The sequence below is a fragment of the Emydura macquarii genome, unplaced genomic scaffold (assembly GCF_026122565.2).
Source record: "Emydura macquarii macquarii isolate MOO-44397 ecotype Brisbane River unplaced genomic scaffold, CSIRO-AGI_Emac_v2 contig_2840, whole genome shotgun sequence".
NCBI classification, from domain to species: domain Eukaryota; kingdom Metazoa; phylum Chordata; order Testudines; family Chelidae; genus Emydura; species Emydura macquarii.
Genome location: NW_027132977.1, coordinates 16,820 through 24,510, shown reverse-complemented (window position 1 = coordinate 24,510; position 7,691 = coordinate 16,820). Strand labels below are relative to the sequence as shown.

Below are 7,691 nucleotides of genomic sequence, written 5' to 3'. Positions count from 1 at the left end.
CCAGCTGGTTCAATTCAGTGTCATTCCACCGGGGTCCCTGTGTCAGATTCTCAGCTGCTTTAAATTGGCCTAGCTCCCTTTTACTCAATGGGGGCACATTCTCCGCTAGTCTCAGTCAGCCACAGCACCATTAAAATCCACGGGGACAGATCCCCAGCTGGTGTGAACTGGCCTAGTGCACAGAGCGATACCAATGAGCATGAGTGGAAGGTCTGTGATGCTTCATTTTATGGCTGTTCCTGTGTTTGAAGGTCTCATTAAATAATTCCGCCCTCCCTTTTTCTTTGTCATGGAAGACTATAGACATAAGGCTGTGCTCTGTCACCATTGCAACACCCATAGCTCTTTCCCTGAGGTCGATATCCTGTTCTGGATGCTTTGCCCAAATCATTCTCCTCTTCTTCAGCAGATTTTGACTCTCTGACTGTCACAATCAGTTAGAAATCTGTTTTCATGACAAATTGAGATTGTTGCTAGGTCAAGAACTGGCCCTGTCCCTTCTCAGCTGGAACGTAACTAGACTTCCCCTGGGTGGGGTATAAAGGTCAGCTCAGCACATGTAATGAGCCTGTCCCACTTACACCACGGTCACAACTAGGTGTGGGAGAAGCTGATTTTTATTCTTTTATAATTACAGCGGAGGAGATCAATGTTTATTTTTCAGCACTGTTTTCCAAGTTTTCATCCATTTATCCACTTGTCCACAGTGGTTGAATATTATGTGTTTTAAGCATTTATTTGTCAAGTTTTATCCATTTTTATTGATCAGTTGTAGGAAATTATGCCAGGGGGTCAGACAATAGATATTTAATAACAGTAGAAGTGGAGATTCAATGAGCTGAAGCTTTATAACCATTAAAAAAAAAATATCAGCATCACATGTCAAAACATACAAAGTAAATAGCCTTAAGTCAAATGCCAATGAATTATCAAGCAGCATTTTTCTTACTTTGCATAGCTGTAAATTTTGATTATTATTGATGGAAATATTTTTTGTCGGTGTGTCTGTGCATGATGCAATCTAAGTTTATCAACATTTGCCAATAAATATCTAACCCTTCCAAACCAAACCATAACAACATAATACCAGACAAGTAACTTACACCAGTGTTCATGTCATGGCTGAGTTTAGAACAGAATCTCGGGCCATAGCCTCATCAGAGTAACTGGTAATGCAAATGGAGTTACTTTATATAGAATTATAGACAATGAGGGTTGGAAGGGACTTCAGGAGGTCATCTAGTCCAACCCCTGCTCAAAGCAGCACCAAACTCAATTAAATCATCCCAGCCAGGGCTTTGTCAAGCTGGGCCTTAAAAATCCCTAAGGATGGAGATTCCACCACCTCCCTAGGGAATCCATTCCAGTGCTTCACCACCCCTATATTGAAGAAGTTTTCCTAATATCCAACCTAGACCTCCCCCACTGCAACTTGAGTGCATTGCTCCTTGTTCTGTCATCTGCCACCACTAAGAAAAGCCTAGCTCCATCCTCCCCGGAACCCCCTTTCAGGTAGTTAAAGGCTGCTATCAAATCTCCCCTCATTCTTCTCTTCTGCAGACTAAACCAGCCTAGTTCCCTTAACCTCTGCTCAGAAATTATGTGCCCCAAACCTTTAATCATTTTCGTTACCCTCCACTGGACTCTCTCCAATTTGTCCACATCCTTCCTGTAGTGGGGGGCCCAAAACTGGACACAGTACTCAAAATGTAGCCTCACCAGTGCCAAATAGAGGGGAATAATCACTTCCTTCCATCTGCTGGCAATGCTCCTATTAATGTAGCCCAATATGCTATTAGCCTTCTTGCAACCAGGGCGCATTGTGGACTCACATCCAACTTCTTGTCCACTGTAACCCCCATTTTCTTTTCTGCAGAACCGTTGCCTTAGCCCGTTGGTCCCAGGTCTGTAACTGTGCATGGGATTCTTCCATCCTAAGTGTCCTTCTTGAATCACATCAGATTTGTTTTGGCCCAATCCTCCAATTTGTCTAGGTCACTCTGTATCCTATCCCAACCTTCCAACATATCTCCCAGTCCCCCCAGTTTAGTGTCATCTGCAAACTTGCTGAGGGTGCAATTTATCCCATCTGCCAGATCATTAATGAAGATGTTGAACAAAACTGGCCCCAGGACCGACCCCTGGGGCACTCCGCTTTTTACTGGCCACGAACTAGACATCGAGCCATTGATCACTACCCATTGACCCAATGATCTAGCCAGCTTTTTATCCACCTTATAGTCTTTTCATCCAACAGCAAGAATACTAGGGGAGACCATATAAAAAGCTTTGCTAAAGTCAAGGTATACCATGTCCACGGCTTTCACCACATCCACAGAGCCAGTCACTTCTTCAGAGAAGGCAATCAGGTTGGTGAGGCATGATATGGCCCTTCCTCTCTTCTAAGTGCCTCAAAATGGATTCCTTGAGGACCTGCTCCATGATTTTTCCGAGGACTGAGTTGAGGCTGACCAGTCCGTAGTTACCCAGAGCCTCCTTCTTCCTTTTTTTGAAGCTGTGCACTATATCTGCCTATTTCCAATAGTCCAGGACCTCTGCCCATCTCCACAAGTTTTCAAAGATAATAGCCAATCGCTCTGCAATCACATCAGCCAACCCGCTCAGCATCCTCGGATGCATGACATCCGGCTCATGGACTTGTGTATGTCCAGCCTTTCTAAATCATCCTGAACCTGTTCTTTCAGCTCTGAGTGCTGCTCACCTCCTCCCCATTCTGTGCTGCCCAGTGTAGTAGTCTGGGAGCTGACCTCGTCTGTGAAGACAGAGGCAAAAAAGCTTTGAGTACCTCAATTTTTCCCACATATTCTGTTGCTAGGTTGCCTCCTCCATTCTCTAAGGGGCCCACACTTTTCCTGACATTCTTCTTGTTGCTAACATTCTCCCATGGAGTCAATGGGCCATATTACCAGCTCTGGGGGTCAATGGGCCGTAGCTCCCTTGAGTCAATGGGCCAGAGCTCAGAGATCCTCAGTGGGTATAAACTAGTGTAATTCAAGGGAGGCTCCTTTACACACACTGAGCCCATGGCCCATGTTTGGAAGATGCTCCAGCCCCTGTCACCAGCACTGTGTTGAATTACAAAAGCCAGAGCAGGCCCCAGTGATGGTGGCAGGGAGTGGCCAGCTCCCCTCAGCCCCTCCTTCCCTGAGAACGCGCTGCCTGTCCAGCCACCGAGCTGGACGGTGATGGCACCGGAGGCTGTGACTTCCTCTTCTTCTGTCACAAGGGAAGGATTTGGCCCCCTCTCTGCACCAAGAACAGACCGATGATGGCTGAGCTGAGACCCCAGTTCCCGGCCCAGAGCGCCCAGCTCAGATTAGTGTTAACTCTCCTTCTGCCTGCAGTGGGTGAGCGGCCTCCCTTGGCTCCTGTCCCTCTGTCCGTCATTCAGAGATCCCCCCATCCCTACCACATCCCCCCATACTCTGTTCCCTCCCCAGATTTCTCACCCCCTCTCCTCTCCTTTCTTCCAGCCTCTCTTCAGACTCTCCACAGCCCAACTTCCCCCACAGGTAACGACGTCTCCTGTCATGACTGAGGGATCGTGCAGTGGGGGTGGGGATCCCCCTCCTCTCACCCCATAATGTTTGCAATTGCAAGGAACGGGGGTTCTCCGTTTGTCCTCTTTATCATGCCCTGGGTAGCTGAGACTGCCCCGTGCAGAGGGTTCTCCTTTCACACCTGCCCCAGCAGTGGCAGCTCCCATACAGAGCCGCATCCATGTGGGCAAATAAATGTAATAAAATGAACAATATCCAGGGTTGCATCCCCTCCCCCACCCCCACCTTTTTCAATTTTGCATTTTTCCCTTAGCCACTGTGTCATTTTTCCAAAGTTCAGGAAGTTTTGAAAAGATTTGGAATGAGAAAACAAAAAAACCTGCCACAAAGCCTTAATTGTCTTTCACTTTACTGCATTCAAAGGCAAAAAAGACAAAGGAAAAAAGAGGAGAAAGTGGAATAATCCATTTTTTTTTCATTGTCCCTCTTTTTTGCACTGAAAAAGTGAGGAAAAAAGTAAATATATACGAGAAATGTTTCCAATTTCTCTCAGGTTTTTTCCTTTCCCCACTGTGTCAAAAGACAGAAACATTGACAGAAGGTGAGAACTGTCCATTAAATGTAAATATTTTAATTATGTTTGTTTGATATTGTTTTGAAAAATGAAAATTGGTGTTGTACACAAATGTTTTTGATAAAGTCACTGACAAAATTTTGACCGGCTGTACGTGTTAGGCACCGAGCACCAGATGTGTGAAGGTGCCTAAAAATCTAGATAGGTACCGAGGTGCCTTGAAATGAATGGGAGTTAGGTGCCTGCCTGCTTTTGAAAACCCCACTAGGCACCTAAACACTTTTACAAATCTGCAAAATTCAAAACAAAAAAACTTTTCACTTCATTTAAAATGTCCCATCAGTAAATAAAGTTGGAAAAAACGCTGACATTTTCCCATTGTTTTGACAGGATAATGTTTTGGCTGAAAAAAGGTCAACTAGTCCCAGCTTAGTGGGTTCAAAGCTCAACCGATGAGCCCTGCAGAGGTCTGAGAGCCAAGGATCATGGCATCAGGATTGTCACTACCAACACATGGAGACAAGTAGCAGCATAGTCACTGCCATGATAAATTAGCACCATGTTCCGCAATGGGGCAAATCAGGGAGCTTCTCCTAGGACACAACCCTTCCTGAAGTCCAGGCTCTAGTTCTCCTCTGCATCCACCTTCCTCCCACATAGATTGCTGATCACCCGCTTCCTGTCCTCATTCCTCAGGGTGTAGATAATGCGGTTCAGCAATGGAGTGATGGCTGTGAAAAACGCGGACACCACCTTGTCCTCGGAGAAGCTGGTGGATGGGCGGGAGTAGATGAAGATGCAGTGGCCCAGTAAGAGTGCCACCACTGTCAGGTGGGCAGTGCAGGTGGAGAGCGCCTTGCGCTTCCCCTCGGAGAATCGATTCCTTAGCGAGACCAGAATGACGCCGTAGGAGGCCACCAGCACCACGAAGCAGACCACGGAGATGAGCCCTGAGTTGGAGATGATGAGCACCTCGATGATGTAGGTGTCGGTACAGGCCAGCCTGATGACTGCACGTCACAGAAGAAGTTGTCTGTCTCCTGCGGCCCGCAGTATGGCAGCTTGATGGTCATGCCGGTCAAGGCTAAGACGTGAACGGCCCCACCAAGCCCCACAGCAGCAGCCAGCAGCAAGCAGACCTTGTGGTTCATGACGGTGAGGTAGTGCATGGGGTTGCAGATGGCCACGTAGCGGTCATAGGCCATGACAGTGAGCAGGAAGATCTCCGTGCATGTGAAAAGGTGGAAGAAGAACATCTGTGCCACACAACCCCCGAAAGAGATGGTCTTCTCTGCTGACAGGAAGTTGGCCAGCATCTTGGGCACAGTGACGGAGGCGTGGCACACATCGATGAAGGAGAGGTTGCAGAGGAAGAAGTACATGGGTGTGTGGAGGCACCGGTCGTGGACAATGGTGACCATGATAAGGATATTCCCAGCCAAGGTTAGCAGGTAGATGGTCAGGAAGACGATGAAGAGGATCAGCTGTGTCTCTGGGTTGGAGGAGAGTCCCAACGGTATGAACTCAGTCACTTTGGTCTGATTCAGGGTCACCACCTCTCCCATTTTTGTTCCTAGAGGGGAGAGGAAATTGTTATGGGAATTGGGTAGGATCCCCTTTAAATAGTTTCAGAGCCTTCCAGTGGGGCTGCCTTTCTTCTGTTGAAGAAGCCACCAGAACAGAGATAGTTAGCTAGACCTTGTAGGTTTGTATATAGTTAATAAACATGGTAATTCGATACCCAATGGTGTCTGTGTGGCATCTTCATATTCATGAAGTAGAGCTGGGTGAAAGTTTTTGGAGGAATAGTTTATTCACTGTAAAACGCAGTTGAGGCAGACAGAAGCTAATCATGAATTTGGTTCAGATTTGGTGAATTGTTTCACATAAAAAGAAGGCAAAATATTAGAAAAAATAAAAATGTTTTACTTTGACTTTTTGAAGCAAAAGTGTTATGTTTCAAAATGATGTTTCATTTAAAGTTTAGCTCAATGTATTTACACAAAGAAAGAAAAAAAATAATAAAAAAACACACCCCAAAACGAAACAAAACAGAACAAAACATTCAAACAAAATATATTGTTCACCCTGAAATTAATTTTTTCTGGTTTTTGTTTCAGTGGGGAAAAACTGGTAAAATACCATTTTTAGTCAATCAACAATGAAAGTATTTTGGATTTTTCAAGTCAGTTATTCACTCAGCTGTAGTAGAGAGCAAAGGTGCAATGGTTGTCTTGACAGCCCTTCACTGCTGTTAATGCCCCTTAGTGCCAGGCACTACACAGACACACAGCGAGATGTGGTACTTTCCCTGAAGAGCTCACAGTCGAAAGAGGCAAGAAATGGTGGTGGTGGGAAACTGACGAACAGAGAAGGGAAGTGACTTGCCCGAGATCAGTAGTAGAATCGGGAATAGAATCCAGGTTTCCTGAGTCCTAGCCCTCTAACCACTAGAATCACATTGCTTCCCCATTTCAGTTCCCCTCTGCAAGGGTTCTCTTCCATCCCCCAATCCATATGAAAATGTAAAATACTAACAGCAAAGTCCGTCTCCAATACACTGCAGTTTAATAAAATTACAGCAAGGTGAATTTTTTGGCTGATTTTTTTATTGGTGAAAAATCTAGATTTGATTACACCAAAACATTTTGTGACTTTGTGCTGATTTCACCAAATTGTTTGTTAAAAAAAGTTCTGAAAAAATCTAAATTACTTTTTATTTAAAAATATCCTCTAAAATATATAAAAACGGTTGAAATGGAAATGCATCAAGTCACTTGTCTAAACAAACATTTTGTTTGACCCCAACTTAATTTCTTTTCACTTTTTGATTCACTGAAAATTGTGTTGTTCTCCATGATTTTTTTACTTTATGAAATTGCAATCAATCAGAAAAAAATATATTATCCACTCAGCACTAAATAAAACATGCCTTATAATCAGGTGTGAAACTATTAGATTTTTATCGGTAAACATTGGTAAATATCTATTTCACTATACATACACAAACCAATGAAAAATATTTCCATTGACGATAATTGAAATTTACAGCTAGGCAAAGTAAGAAAAATGCTGTTTAAGAACTTATCACAGTTTCATTTAAGGATATTTACTCTGTATATTTTGACGTGATGTTCATAATGCATTTTTATGGTTATAACGCTTTAACTTTTTTAATCTCATTGTCTACGGTCTATAAATAATTGTCTGAACCCCCCATAATTTCCTGCAACTGTGAAGATTTAAATGGATAAAAATTAGAAAAAATATCAAAAATAAACATCAATATTATCTATCAAAATTATAAAAACTAAAAATAAAATTCTGCCAAAACAAAGCCATTAGCTGGTAATTTAAGCTACCCACTCCACCTCAGTTTTTTGAAGAAAATTCTTGCATTCGAGATCTTTGGGCCAGCTGTTGTAAACCAGGGTCACTCCTTCAGAGTCGAGGGAGCTGTGCTGATTTGTCCCAGCTGAGAACCTGGTCCAACATGTTCACGGCTTCAAAAGAAAGAAAAAAAAAGAAAATGAAAAAAAAAAAATGACTCTAAGGACAGCAGTTCTTTTTCATCTAATAAATCACTAATTGTAAAG

At 43.7% G+C, this 7,691-nt stretch overlaps 1 pseudogene; it reads right to left on the bottom strand.

Moving 5' to 3' along the window:
* Positions 1–4,719: 4,719 nt before the first annotated feature.
* LOC137166355 (olfactory receptor 4E1-like) lies at positions 4,720–5,660 on the bottom strand (annotated as a pseudogene).
* Positions 5,661–7,691: the final 2,031 nt, after the last annotated feature.